Below are 15,516 nucleotides of genomic sequence, written 5' to 3'. Positions count from 1 at the left end.
CTGTTTTTATAACTGAAAATTTGCAGATCTTAATGCCTTCCCCTTTTTCACCTAAACCCCTCCCATCTGGCAACCATCAAAATGTTTTCTGTATCTATGAGTTTGTTTCCGTTTTGTTTATTAATTTAAGTTTTTTTAGATTCCACATATAGTTGAAATCAGATGATATTTATGTTTCCCTGTCTGACTTACTTCACTTAGCGTAATACTCTCTGGGTCTACCCATGTTGTCACAAAAGGCAAGATTTCATTTTCTTTATATGGCTGAGTAATAATATTCTATTGTGTGCATGTATGAAATCTTTATCCATTTTTCTCTCAGTGAACACTTAGGTCACTTCCATGCCTTTCCTATCGCAAACAATATTACAATGAACATAGGGGCACATGTGTATTTTTGAATTCATGTTTTAGATTTCCTCAGATAAATACCCAAAAGTGGGTTTGCTGGGTCATATGGCAGATCTACATTTAATTTTCTGAAGAAACTCCAGCCCCTGGCTGGCGTAGCTCAGTGGATTGAGCATGGGCTGTGAATTAAAGCATCGCATGTTCGATTCCCAGTCAGGGCACGTGCCTGGGTTGCAGGCCATGGCCGCCAGCAACCGCACATTGATGTTTCTCTCTTTCTCTCTTTCTTTCTCCCTCCCTTCCCTCTCTAAAAATAAATAAATAAAATGTAAAAAAAAAAAAAAAAAGAAACTCCATAGTGTTTTCCCCAGTGGCTGCTCCAACTAAAAATCCCAACAGTGCATAAGAGTTCCCTTTTTCTCCACATCTTTGCCAATACTTATTTATTGATTTGTAATCTGCCTGCTATGAAGAGATCCCATGTTACTCATTGGATTTCACTGTACCCAAGTTTAAGCACAAACATTCAACTGAAAGCCAGTTAAAGGCATTCATGGGGTCCGTGTGCAGTCAATTTGGATCTTGGTCTAGAAAGGCCAGTGGCCAACCAGGAACAGAGTCTCCTGAAGACCAGTAGGGTGAGTATGGGAGCCTGAGTCAGGCTACTAAAGGAATTTTTACTCCTCAGGAGCAGGTGGTCAGCTTGCCCAGGGGTCCTTGACATCTCTCGCCACTTCCCTGCACCTTCACTCAGGGTGAAGTTTGGCTGCTGTAGGAGAGTGAGTGTTGGTGCCCACCCAGTAGAGTAAGTGTTGGTGTAAGGGAAGTAGTCCCACCCTCCCTCATCATCAGTTCACGTGCCAGGGGGAGGTGTCCCCACCTTCTATTCCAGGGATGGCATGGGACTTGCATGGGGTCAGCTGGAATATTCCATTCCTTTGGTGGTGGCAATTGGCTCCACCATTCAGAAAGCCCATAGAGTCATGGAACAGTAACCCGATTTCTGCTGGGACCACCGAGAATGAGGCAAATTCATCATAATGACCCAGGGACAGTAGAAGTATGGAGCTGGTCAGGGCCGCCATGTGCAGAAGTGAAAGGAAAGTGAACAGAGAGAAGCACAGAATAGAGGAAAGAAGCAAAGGTAGCTGTTGGCGTTGTTTGAGTTCCTGCCCCACACCAATTCTCATTTACCCCACTGGCCAACACATTCTCTCATGGATTTACGTCAATATGAGTTGGTTTGTGTCTGAAAACAGAATTAGTCTTTGCTACACTCTTTGCTTTCTCTTGGCCCTCCCTCAGTTTCTCCCTGTAGACGTGGTTGAGTTGGGTCAGACTCTGTCTTCATGGGTCTCTGACTCAGCACAGAGACCTTTCCAACTCCTCTCTTCTGACACTTTGCCTCCAACAGCTCCAGAGCTCCCCCAGTCAGGTGGTTCTGGGCTGTCTTCATCTGTCCCTAGTGGTCCACCACCATGGAAACTTGTCTGTTCAGTCCTAAATCTTCCAGCTCAGGCAGCTGAGACTCTGAACTCCAGAGGAACAGCAGGGAAAGTGTCACCCTGTACCAACAGGGAGACAGTGGGGCCAGTTTCCCCACCTCCACCCGGCAGTCTAGAGCATCAGAGTCATGACCTGCTGGCCAGATTGGAGAGGGCCCATGAGATTGCACATGGTGCCTCTGGGTGTGTCCAAGGCCAGCCAAGTGGACGGAAGTTCTGTTTGCCCACAGCCTGGATCAGCCTGGCCATCTGAACTCAACCTCAGGGAGGCTGTGAGGAATCCTTACATGCTCATTCACTCTTTTTTAAAAATTATATTTTATTGATTATGCTATTACAATTGTTTTGATTTTTCCCCTTTGCTCTCCCATCCAGCAACCTCATTCCCTCGGGGAATCCCCCAACCATTGTTCATGTCCATGGGCAATGCATGTAAGTTCTTCGGCTGCTCTGTCTCCTATACTGCACTTTGCATCCTCTTGGCTACTCTGCAATTACCTATTTGTACTTCTTAATCCCCTCACCTCTTCACCCATTCACCCCTCTACCCTCCCATCTGGCAATCTTCCAGTAACCAACTTTTTTCTCTTCCTTTAAAATTCTCTCTTTATCTTTAACCTTCGGCCTTTATTATGACGTGTCTTGGAGTGGGCCTCTTTGCATCCACCATAATTCATACTCTGTAGCTGTCTACTGGGTGGGCCAGCCTTTAGGTTTCCCAGGGGGTGTAAGCCAAGGTCAGTCCCCACCTGTGTTTTTGCCCAGAGCTGCCCTTCCTGAGCTATAAAGCAATCTGAGAAGGATGCGACTTGTGCTGGGCTTGGAGATTCCCAGGTGAAGCCAAGCTGTGAAACTAATCTGGCTGCTGCTAGTGCCCAGCCTAGAGCTCCCTGAGGCCAATTGTTGCTTGTTTGATAGGATTTAGGAAGCTGTGAAGCAGGAAAAGCAGCTTGGGTGGACCCCTAAGTTGGGTGGGGCGGAGTCTCTGGGGATCTCCAAGGCGGGTCAAACAGTGTTAGCCACGTTGATGGAGTCTCAGATTTACCATCAGCCTCCCAGGTCCACAGCAGGGGGGCTCAGGAAAGGGACAGCCGTCTCTGCTCACCCTGATACCAGACACTTCAGCTGCTCCCAGTATGCCACTGACTCCTTTCAGACTGCCACCCAGAGCTAGAGCTCAGAGGGGGTGAGTCTGAGTAGTTGAGTCTGTGTGTGGATTTTTAAAGAGGAACTGCTCGGGGCTCCAGGAGTTTCTTCCACCAGCTCAATCCCCACCTGGTTTTTGCAGCCAGAAGTTGTGAGGACTTGTCTTCCTGGCTCTGGAACCCCGGGCTGGGGGCCCTGGTATGGGCCTAGGCCTGCTCTCTCCTGAGATAACCCTCCCGAATTTTTACCCACCACACGTGGGCGAGAGACCAGCCCGTTCCACATCTGCGAGACCTCCTACCAGTCTCGACGGACATGGTTTCTTTAACCCTACAGTGGTCAAACGTCCATTCCACTCGACTTCTGAAGGTTCTGAGTGGTGGTCATTCTGCATTTCAGCTGTAATTCTGATGTGGTTGTTTGAAGAGGCGGGCCACGTTTGTCTATGCCTCTGTCTTGACCAGACCCACACCTTCTTCACCCACTTGTCTCTCGGGGAACACTTGGGTCCCTTTCCTATCGTGAATAACGTCACAAGGAACATAGGGGCATGTGAGTATTTTTGAATCAGTGTTTTGGGTTTCTTCAGATAACTACCCAAAAGTGGGACGTCTGGGTCCTGGGGCAGCTCTGTTTAATTTTCTTGAGGAAACTGCACAGTTTCCCATGGTGGCTGTCCCAGTTTACAGTCCCAACAGCGCAAGAGGGCTCCCTTTCCCCCACATCTGTGCCAACACTGGTTGTTTGTTGATTTATTGATGACAGCCATTCTGACAGGTGTGTACACACCAGTTTGGAATTGTCGCTTGTTCAGCAACAATGCCGCGGCTTCCCCCAGTCACGGTGGGGACTCACCGTGGTCAGGTGACCGACAGAGTCTTGCCTCAAGTCCAGCTCACCCCATTGGCCCGTAGACTTGGACGCTTATGGTACCCCTGGTCCCTGAATGTAGAATTGGAACAGACATACTGGGAAGCTGGCAGAGTTCCCTCATTGGCTCCCTGACCTCAGAGATGAAGGCCGTAGGTCAGGAAGGATTAAGCAAAAGGCCCTGGGTCGTTCCCAAGAGAGTAAACCGGAGGCAGAGCACGCATCCCCCAGGGAAGAGCAGAGAGTAATGTTACCGTAAACGACATAAAACAAGCACCCATCGCATCCCAATTTCACTCACCGCTTTGGAACGTGCGGAAGTCATCCATCTTGCAGAATGACTGTGAATTATCCTAAACGTGTGCCGTGACTCCGACTGCAGCTGCTGGCCCAGCTGTGGCATCTCTGTCGGAGCACTCGAACACAGCCCCTGGCACTGCGGATGCAGCCCCCGAGCTGGCCGAGGTGTTTGCCTCCAAGGCGGGTCGGGAATTCCAGACCCGTTTGCCTTTGTCTGGCAGGGCCCACGGTACAGCCTTACAGCCTCGCCTCAGGCCTCGGCCCATCGTGCTTTTGCAGGAAGTAGATAGTGTGCTACCTACACACACAAAGTGTGTGGAAGTCAATAGTGTACAGAGATCATGATCGTGACATTCCGCCAACCACCACGCTGATGACCAGCACGACACGGAGCCGGTTGGGTCAGAGAAGCACAAAGCAGCAGGTTCTGCAGAGGCCGTATCAGCCGGGGTCCAACCAGGGTGCAGAAACAAGGAGTCAGAGATATAATGAGCAGCCACTTCTCCCAGGGCAACACCTTATTGCAGAGGGCCCGGCCATAGCTAACTGGAAGGGACGCCGAGGGGGCCCTGCTGCAAAACCGCCTGAATGGTACCAAGGGAAGCAGCTGGCCACTGGGTGTGCGGGCCATAGTGTGCGGCCAGGGCCGGGCACGGGCGGTGTCACTCCCTGCGGGACCCACAGGCTGGAGAAGCTTCGAGCTGCAGGCCCCTGTTCCTAGAGAAACCATGAATTGCCGGAGTCTAGCCAGGGGTGCCCACCAGAGCCAGGAAGATAACCCTGTCCTTCGTCACTGCTCCTCCAGCAGTCTTTATTGACAAACCTTATCACTCTTCCGGGTGGTAAAGGGGAGACATGTAAAGAGTGTGTCAAGAGCTATAAACTAGCCCTGGCTGGTATAGCTCAGTGGACTGAGCCCAGGCCTGCGAACCAAAGGGCCACCAGTTCGATTCCCAGTCAGGGCACATGCCTGGGTTGTGGACCAGGTCCCCAGTAGGGGGCGTGTGAGAGACAACCACAGATGGATGTTTCTCTCCCTCTCTTTCTCTTTCCCTTCTCCTCTCTCTAAAAGTAAGTAAATAAAATCTTAAAGAAAAAGAAAAGAAAAGGAACCACAAACTAGGTCTGAGGTTCTCCTGACTTGCCAACTAACACGTCACCCTGTTCCAGCTCCACGGGCACGTGTCAGGAAGCATGAGCTACGTTGCCTGGATTCAGAGACGAGGCAAACAGAATGCGCCTCATGTGAGCGTTGATTCCCCTTGCTTCTGACACCCCGTGGGAACAGCACAGAAAACGAAGTGCACACAGGAAGTTTGCGTCTCCGCGGATGAACCTTGACATTGGAACACTCAAGTCTTTTAAAGGAAGCAAATCTGCCTGGCCTTTCCCCTTATTATTTTTTGTTCTTCCTAAGTAATACACTTTATTTTTAGAGCAGTTTTAGGTTCACAGCAAAGCTGAGCAGAAAGTACAGAGCGTTCCCACGGACCCCTGCCCACCCCCCCACAGGCAGGCAGCGTCCCCGCACGCTCAACGTCCTGCACCAGGTGGCACCTTGGTTATAGTCAAGGACCCCACACATCTTGTCACCCAACGGCCATGGTTCGCACTAGTTTTTGCCCTTGGTGTTGGGCATTCCAGGGGTTTTGACACATGGATAATGACACATATCCACCATTGTATTATCCTGCAGAACAGTATCACTGCGTCGAGACTTCTGTGCTCTGCCCATTCCACCCTCCCTCCTGCCTCAGCCCTGGCACCCTCTGGTCCTTTTCCTGTCTCCAGAGCTCCACTTTTTCCAGGGTGTTGTACAGCTGAAGTCGTATAGGATGCAGCGTTTGCACACTGGCAATATGCGCTGAAGGTTCCTTTCCATGGCTTGATAGTTCATGTATTTTCAGCACTGAATAATATGCCATTATGTCTGGATGGACCTCCGTTCATTTGACCCCTTCGCTTACCAAGGAACGCCTTGGTGGCTTTCAAGTTTGGCCATCGTGAACAAAGCTGCTATAAACATCTGTGTGTTGGTGTCTGTGTGGACAGGTCTTCCATTTATCTGGGTAAATACTAAGGAGCACAATTACGGCATCATCTGTTAGGAGTACATTTTGTAAGAAACCGCCCAACCGCCTGCCAAGGTGGCTGCACTGTGTTGCATTCCCACCAGCAATGAATGAGATCCCTGCTGCTCCATGGCCTCGCCAGCAGGGGGCGTCTCCGAGTTTTGGATTTGGGCCACTCCAGCCGGTGTGGGGTGGTGTCTCGTTGCTGTTTTCGTGTGCAGCTCCCTGAGGACATGCCGCCTCGAATGTCTCTTCGCAGGTGCATTCGCCATCTGTTGGTACTTACCTTCCTTGATGAAGTCTTTTAAAAAACAGGTTGTTCATTTTGTGTTGTCTCGTTCTAAGACTTCTTTGTGTGTTTTGGATAAGAGTCCTTTATCAGATAGATGCGGCCGTTGCAAATACCTCCTCCCAGTCCGTGGCTTGTCTTCTCACTGTCTTCACATTGCCTTTCACAGAAATGTTGGCTTTTCATGAAGTCCGGCCCAGAGTCCTTTCTTGCATGGAGCCTGCCTTCGGAGTTGTACCTAAAAAGTCACCCCCGTGCCCGAGGTCACCTGGATCTTCCCCTATGCTATCTCCTAGGAGGCTTGTAGTTTTGCATTGTATATTTAGGTCTACGGTCCATTCTGAGTTACTTTTGGTGAAGGAGGTCAGCTCTCTGTCTAGATTTTTGGGAATTTTTTTGCATGTGTTCCGGCGCCATTCGTTGAAGAGACTACCTTTTCCCCATCACGTTGCCTTTGCTCCTTCGCCAAAGATCAGCTGGCCGTTTTAGCTGGCTCTACCTCCTATTCTATTCCTTGACCCACTTTTTCCCCTCTGCTACCAACATCACGCTGAGCTGGCCACGATGGCCCTCTCCCGCTCAGGAACACGAGACAGCGCTTCTGCCCGACACATGGGGGTCATTTTAAACAGTGATGTCATGGAGAAAAAGCACAAAACTGCAGAAGGGGTGGCGCCAAAGAGACCTGCTTACAGCAGGAGAGAGGAAACAGGAAGGCAGAGCCTCGCCCCGCCTTGTTCAGCCTCTGACGCGAACGTGAGCGCCAGGCAGCTCAGAGGTTCTGCCAACCTGTGCGCGCGCACGTCTGCCAGCGACTGCGGAAGCCCGGCGATATTAGTGTCGAGGCGACCAACAGAATTCAGCAATCCGGTGCGTTCCCAGATACTGGTGCGCGGATGACAAGGGTTGCCTGCACCGCTTCTGAGCAGGGAATCTCACCCTCTCTGCAAAGTCAAGTCCGAGGCTTCCAGGCTCCTTTGGGGGCCAGAGCAAGAGAAGGTCCCGGAACGCGGAGCGCGTCTGTGCCGCAGCTCCCCGGGAACTGCTGCTGTTCGGCAACGCCTCACTACCATGCTGTCTTTCCCCTCGGCCTTCGATGCGTTAAGGGGGCAGCGGGTGAGTTCGCATTCCCGTTGGTGGACATGGTGATGAGACAAAGGGAGACAGCGACACAGCCGGCGTAGTCTTTTTACAAGAGATGGTGCGAGGCGGACAGGCTGCCGTTCGGTTGCTCTGCACGCGCCCGACACTGACTTACTGGCCCTTTAAATATGGATCCTGGGGCACGTGCCTCCCCTGCCTCACTCTGTTGCCATCTGCTTAGAATGACCCATCCCGGCCTCCTCCGCAGGGCCGGCGCCTCCTCATCGGGTGGACGGGCCTGGGCTCAGGTTCTACCTCCTGGGAGAGGTTTTCTCTGATCGGGAAGGTGAGAGGAGCAACCTGAGTCTTTCCCTGGCCCTGTGCTCTGTCCCTGCACTCTGTCCCTGCGCCATCGCCCTGTCTGTCTAGTTCCCTCCTGTTTACCCTCGTCAGAGTGGGCTCCGTGGAGACCCTCCTGGCTCCTTCTGGCTCTCCCTTGGGTCCCCGGTACCTGGAGGACAATCTGACACAAAGCAGGTGCTCAGTGAATATTGACTGAACAAGCCCCGGTTCTACTTTTAGAAATAACATCATCACTCCGCAGAGGAAAGGCGCCAGTCCCAGACAGCTCTTGGGGTGCTCCCGGGAGCCTCGGAAAGGGAAGAGTGGGTTCAGACAAGGGTGAGGCTAGTAGACAGGAGATAGTTGACTTCTAAAAACGGGAGAGAGCACGGTGCTGCAAATGTAGATATTGTTATCTCCACCACCAGGTGGCAGCACATCCCAATCTCGAGGACATGTGTGTAAGGGAAGAAACCTTCCTCTTTACAACGGGTCAGTTTTCCCACGAGTCTGTCCATCCATCCATCCATCCATCCATCTATCCATCCGTCGCCACCCATCTGTTTGTTCATGAACACATCCTTACATCCGATCATTCGCCCATCCATCCATCTAGGTAGGGCCAGGCTTCTGGGATATGGCAGGGAACAGATCAGAGTCTCCGGGGACTCCAAGCCCAGCAAGGTGGTTTGGCGACTTAGAATTCCACCCTGTGCCAGGGGGTGATGTTTTGAGCCCCGTTTTGCCGTTGAGGACACCGGAGTTCAGGGAGGCTGAAACCCGCCCAGATCTCATGTAAGTGGGCAGTGTAGTGGTCCAGGGACTCCCTGCCCCTCTGAAGGGCTCTGGGTCCCTCCCTCCCTCCCTCCCTCCCTGGGGACAGGTCCGTAGCTGCCTTCCTGGGATGCGCTGGGGCTGTGTGGTGGCACCTGCCCCCTCCACTGCCACCCCGCACAAGGAGAAATTCTGGGACACCAACTCCTGGGGAAAATGAAGTGGGGACTGACAGGATGCCCTGGCCTCATGGGACAGTGGGGATCCTTGACCCGGCTTGCCCTCCCCACCCCATCCCACTCCCTGGGCTGCAGCCCAAGGCCCCTGTGGTGTAAGTCAGCCCTTACAGCCTGCTGACCCAGCCCTGCAGCTGACCCCTTGGGGACACTCCCTTGAGCCAAGAATTCCGAGAATTCAGGGGGCAGGGCCCTTGAGAAAACAGGCATGTGGCTTACTGCTGCTCGGGCCAAAGCAGTATTTCCATCCTGGCCTGGGAGGGTTCCTCCCTTGAAGCCGGTTCAACCAGGCCCACAGGGGCAGGGCCGGGGCCCTCCTCTGCCTCTCCCTGCGCTCCACTCTCGGCCGGGGAAGCCTGGGCAACGAGCTGCCCTTCAGAGGCGAGCAGTGAAGAGGCAGTGTTGCCTCAAGTGGAAACTTGGTCAGGTTTCAAGTTCAACAGAATGCCTTCCTGATTGAGTCTGACATTTACTGAGCAACCGCACAAGGCTTTTCCAGCACCCACCTAGGCGTTCACAGACACTAAGGGGTAGCAGCAGAATGGACATCGTGCCCATTGGACAGGTCAGAAAACTGAGGCACAGAGAGGTTCATTAACTTGCCCAAGGTCACACAGCAAGTGAATCACAGAGCAGGAATCTAAACCCGGGGAACCTGACCCCGGAGTCTGTGGTCTGACCATGGGGTGTTAAAGATGACACGGAGGGGTGTGGGGGGCATTACCTTTGATTCCCCTACTCTGCCCACCGTCAGGTCCTGCGACCCCTTTTAACGAGGTTAAAAAGGACATCACAAGGGGTCACTGGCACCATTTCCTACAACACAGCGTCGATAGCCCCTGGCGAGCCAGGGTCCTGTCTTGGGTGTGACGAACCGTAGTGGAGGCCGGCGCGGGAGCGCCTGCAGTTGCTTGGTGCCGCCGCAAGACGGCAGCACTGCTCGGGCCGGAACTCCTTGGCAATGTAACCTTAAAAGCTCCCTGTCTGGTGAGGGGACCTTAGCGGGGCCGGGCCTTCCTCCGAGAGCTTCATCTACGACATCTCATCAGTCCTCCCTCGGCCCCTGAGTGTCCCGGGTTCCCAGATGTGGAAGCGGAGCCTCAGGATCCATGAGAAACGTCCTCCAGGTAAGGCAGCTGGTAAGGGGAGGAGGCGGGTGCATTCATTTCCTGCGGCTGCTGTAACCAATTACCACCAATTTGGCTTAGAGCAACAGAAATTTATTCTCTCACAATTCTAGGGGCCAGAAGTCCGAAAGCCAAGGTGCAGGCCTGCCACACTCCCCCCGCAGGCTCTAAAGGGGAGTCACTCCTCCAGCTTCTGGTGGCCCCAGGAGCTCTGGGCCTGGGACGGCAGACCCCTCCGGTCTCCGCCTCTGTCATCACATGACTTTGGCCCCATCTCTGTCATCTCTGTGTGTCTGTCTCCTTGTATAAAGGCACCCGTCCTTGGGTTGGAAGTCTGGTGGGAGAAGCTAAGATGATCCAGATTTTTAGCTTAATCATACCTGCAAAATCCTCTTTCCGAGCCCTGGCTGGCGTAGCTCAGTGGATTGAGTGCGGGCTGCGAACCAAAGTATCCCAGGTTCGATTCCCAGTCAGGGCACATGCCTGGGTTGCAGGCCAGGGTCCCCAGCAACTGCACATTGATGTTTCTCTCTCTCTCTCTCTCTCTCTCTCTCTCTCTCTCTCTCCCCCTCCCTTCCCTCTCTAAAAATAAATAAAATCTTAAAAAAAAAAAAGAACTCTATCATGTCATGTCAATTCTGCTTGAAATAAACTCTTCACTTTAAAAAAAAATCCTCTTTCCGAATTTGATCACATTCTAGACATTAGGATGCAGAAATGTCTTTTGGGGGGAGGGGACAGTGTGACTGCCACCCAGGCTTTTCAAAAGCATAGTGCTGAGCAGGGGTACCAATGCCTAGGATTCTAGCCCCTAGGAGGGGCTCCTGCCCACCCCAGGCGGAGCTGAAGACACACAAGACCCATGTCCTCAAGGTGCCTGGTCCCATGGGGCCCATATGCAGATAGGTGTTTGGGACTTGTAGGTGCTGGGGACAGGGAGCCTGGGTGGTCTTTTCCCCTCCAGTAGTTTCCCCAACCCCCTCTACCCTGCCCTGAGTGACGCCCCTGATTGCACGCTGCCCCTGCCTTCGCCTGGGGGACCTCCCCGCAGCGGGAATCTGGTTGTGTGACCAATGACATGTCAGGGGGGGGGCGGGGTCTGTGCCAGCACCCCATGTGGGGCCCCCGCGGCTTCATGTTGTGTTGTTTTTGAGTAACCACTTTATCGAGATGTAACTCCCATGCCGTACAACCCACCTCAGCGCGTGCAGGTCAGTGACGTTTAGTGAATTCACAGTTTAACACTCCTCGCCGAGGTCACCCTCGGCACACTGTCGTCACCCCCGGAAGAACCCTGTACCTATGGGCTGTCTCTCGACCCTGTCCCCAAACTCCTCCCCTCCCAGGCAGCCCCCAATCTACGTTCTGTCTGGTGGGTGTGCCCATTTTGACACCGTATATATATCATACACGGTCCTTAGCGTCCAGCTTTTTTTGCACAATGCACATGGGGTCCATCCATGTTGTAGGTCAGGACTCATTTCTCCTTATGGCTGACTGTCCCAACGTAGAGACGGGGCCACTTTTGTCTTACCCATTCACCGGCCACTGGGACATTTGGGTTGTTTGTACTTTTTGTTTTTGTTTTTGTTTTTTTTTTTGGCTACAGTGAATACTTCGCTGTGCATATTCATGTAAAAGGCATTGCGTGAACACGTTTTCAGTTCTCTCGGGTAGATTCCTGGGAATGGAATTGCTGGGCCAGATGAAGACTCCATGTTTAACCCTTTGAGGCCCTCACGGGTGTTTCACGAAAGGCTGCCTGCCCCTCGCCAGCCCCGTGACTTCGGCCTGGTAACCCGGCCTGCCCGGGCCTCAGTTCTCTCGCCTGCAGCGCGGGAATTGACTCAGAAAATGTTTGTACAATGTCTGCTATGGGCGGGGCCCTGCTTGGGGTTCCGGAACGCAACAGTGACCTCAGCAGACAAGTTCCTGCCCTCAGGGGCTGACTTCCGATGGAGGGACCCAAGTAATGAACAGAGAGCAACTTAAATACAGTAAGTCCGATGACAAGTGCTACCCAGAAAAATAAGGCAGAGAGAGAGAGAGAGAGGAGGTACAGAAGGAGGCCCAGGTAGTGACACGGGGCTAGTAGGGGTGCCAGGAGATGTCCTCACCATCTTGGGAATCAATTCCAGTGAAGGGAGCCCCAAACCATCCTTTAAATTCATTAGGAGCCCAGGGCGGTGAACACACACAGGAGGGGATGAACCGCTCTGCCTTGGGGAAATCTGGGAGGGCTCTGGGAGGAAGCGACATTCAGCAGGGCCTTGAAGTTTGGGTAGAAATGAGGAGGGACCGGCAGATGGCAACCCCTGACCATCAGGGGCCCCGTGGGTGGCTTCTGCGCTTTCTCAAAGGCCAGGCTGCCTCTGGGAGGGCCAGACCTGGTGAGCGGAGGGCGGCTCTGGCGTTTCTCCTCAGCCCTGCACCCTCCCCGTCCACAACAGCAGCCTTTGTTTCCTTCCCGGTGTGGCCTCCCTTTCCAGATCACTCCCGCCCCCCTCCCCAGGATGCCGCACCCATGGACCATGGGGAGCTAACTGGAACGTGTGAATCCAGGGGCAGGAGAGCAGCAGAAGGGGGCAGGTGGCTGCCCTGCTCCCCAGGCAGCCTTGGGGGAAACGGTCTTGGCGCCTGGCCCTCCTGGGTCTCGGGTGAATTCATAGTCGTTTCATTCACTAGTTAATTCGTTCACCAGGGGCTTTCTGCCCATCTCCACTGTGCCAGGCGCTGTGCTGGGTGCTGAGGGCGCCCGATGACTCAGACACCCCTGTGGCCCTCTCGCTGGGAAAGGGAAGCCAACATGGAAGTAAGCGTGAAGTAAAATGCTCCCAGCACCCCGATAGCGTCTTCCTTGGGTGCAACGCCAAAATCGTGCGAGGTCTTGGGGGCCAGACGCAGGGCTGGCTGCTTCCCTGCAGCCCTGTGCAAAAGAAAAATGGAGCCCTGGCTGGCGTAGCTCAGTGGATTGAGCGTGGGCTGTGAACCAAAGCATCACAGGTTCAATTCCCAGTCAGGGCACATGCCTGGGTTGCAGGCCATGGCCCCCAGCAACCGCACATTGATGTTCCTCTCTCTCTTTCTCCCTCCCTTCCCTCTCTAAAAATAAATAAATAAAATCTTTAAAAAAGACTTAAAAAAAAAAAGAAAAACGCATCCCCCTCGTCCGCAGATCATGAAGGAATTCAAGTTGCAGGAGTAGAGCATTAACATGACGTGGGGCCTTCGAAGCGTGGGGCTGGCGTGTCCGTGTGAACCTCACACTCGTGAAGCCCGCCCAGCCAACGCCCTGCAGAAGCTCCCAGCCTGAGGCGAGATTCGAACAGGCTGTTCCGGCTCCGTCTCCCTCCCGTGTCTTTCTCTGTGAATTGAGTTTGTACCTGCCTCTTACATCAGGTTGTCGTGGGCATTCGGTGAATTATACGTGAATTATATTGATAAGTCTGTCAGAACAGAAACTAGCATATCATGAGTCCCTAAGAAATAATAGCTATTATCATTCCAATAGGTTTAAAAAGGGGGAGCAGGGCCAGGGGGTGAGGGAGGGGGCAGCTCCAAGAGTAGCTTCGTCAGAAGTGGTAAGTCAACTGAGCCTTGAACAGTGAGCGCGTGCCCCCCACAGACAGAAACACTGTCCGATCGTGTCCTGATTTGTTGGACTGTTACGGTAACCACCCCCTGCTCCATGCTGCGCATTATGGACTTGTTCACGTTCATTTATCTTCCCTGGACGCACGTCCTCTGGCCCACAGACTCTGGGGCCAACCACCTGGCTGCCCCTCCTCCTAGCTCTGTGACCTTTGCCCCTCCACGCTCAGTTTTCCCCACCTGTGAAATGGGTATGATGACAATACACACTGCAGTGTGTGGTTCTGAGGATCGTGCACAGAACGCCCTGAGCATGGGCTGGCCCACAGGCAGAGCTTTTTGTTGCCATTGGAAGGGGGAACATCTGGAGGGACCCGGGGCGGCAAGAATGAGCTAAGATCACTCGGAGGGGAGACCTACAAAATCCCTGACTGGCGTGTTATTCTACTCTGGCTGCCGTGACAACACTCCACAGCCCGGGCAGCTAACGCAACAGGTTTTGCTCTCGAGGTCTGGACACTGAAGGCTCTAGGTAGCGGTTTGGCGTCTCCGGAGGCCTCCCTCCTTGGCCCGCAGACGGCCGCCTTCCCCCTGTGTCCTCGCATGGACTCTGTCCAGTGTGCACACACACCGCTGGGGTCTCCTGGGGGCCGAAATTCCTCTTCTCGTAACGACACCAGTCGGGGTGCATTAGGAGCCCCCAAAGAGCCTCATTTTAGCCAGATCACTTTCTCAAAGATCCCGTCACCAAATAGAATCGAATTCCGAGGTACTCAGGACGAGGGTGCCAACGTACGGATGGAAGGGGAACACAGCTGAACCCGTAGGACCGGTGCTCTTGGGAAATGTCAAGGTCGTGGGAGACGAAGAAAGGTAGAAGGCCGGATTGAAGGAGTCAAAGGAGGCGTGACGGCTACATACCCTGTGTTCCTCTGGACCGGATCCCGGGCCAGAAGAGAACTGTTTGTCTTCTGTTACAACGGATGCTGGCGACACAACTGGCAAAATCTGAATAGGCCCGTGGATTACGTAACAGCATTCTATCAATGTCCACTTCCTGGTTTTGATATGTGAAAAAGTGCTGCTGTTATGTAACAGTTCTTGTTTTTAAGACACATACGCTAAAGTGTTGAGTCCACAATGGTCTCTCAAAACAAAAAATAGAGGATAGCTAGCTAGCTAGATACATGGTTGGTGGATGGATAGATGGATGGATAGATGGATGGATAGATGGATGGATGGAGAGAGAAAACAAATGTGAAACGTCAACTAATGTGTGAGTGAAGAGTCCATGGAAATTCTTGGTTCCATTTTTGCAACTTCTCTGTGCGTCTCTTCAGACCTGCGGTTCAAAAGCTTTCAAACACTGAGGTATGACAACCGAGGCCGCAGGTAGCCATCGGGGACGCACACCATGGTGGGGACAGGGGAGGGGGAGAAAGACCCCTGTGGAGTGTCAGGCGGCCCCTCTGGTCTCACGACAGCCCTGCGAGGTCGGTCACAGAACGCTCGTTTTCAACCTTAGGAGACGGGAGCCCCAAGGATGCGACCTGCCCAAGGTCGTCCCAGGTTTCCTCGGGCAGCACCCACGCCTGCACCCACGCCCAGGTGGGGCAGGCAACACTGACAGTCACTCTGTCCCCCCTTTGCCACCCCCCCCAAAGCAGCCTCACTGAAGGTCCAGCCCCTGCGGGGGGCGGGGTGGGGGGGGGCATGGTAAATCATCCCTGGCTTTACAAACCTGTGGTTTCCTCTGGCTCCCCAAACTTCAGGGGCCGTCTCAGCCCCTTCCGGCCCCCCCAGACGGGCGGCGCTCGGGGGAGAGGAAAT

Source organism: Phyllostomus discolor, chromosome 5 (assembly GCF_004126475.2).
Source record: "Phyllostomus discolor isolate MPI-MPIP mPhyDis1 chromosome 5, mPhyDis1.pri.v3, whole genome shotgun sequence".
In the NCBI taxonomy this organism is placed as follows: Eukaryota; Metazoa; Chordata; class Mammalia; order Chiroptera; family Phyllostomidae; genus Phyllostomus; species Phyllostomus discolor.
The sequence above is the reverse complement of the archived record's forward strand: the minus strand, read 5'-3'. Positions refer to the sequence as shown.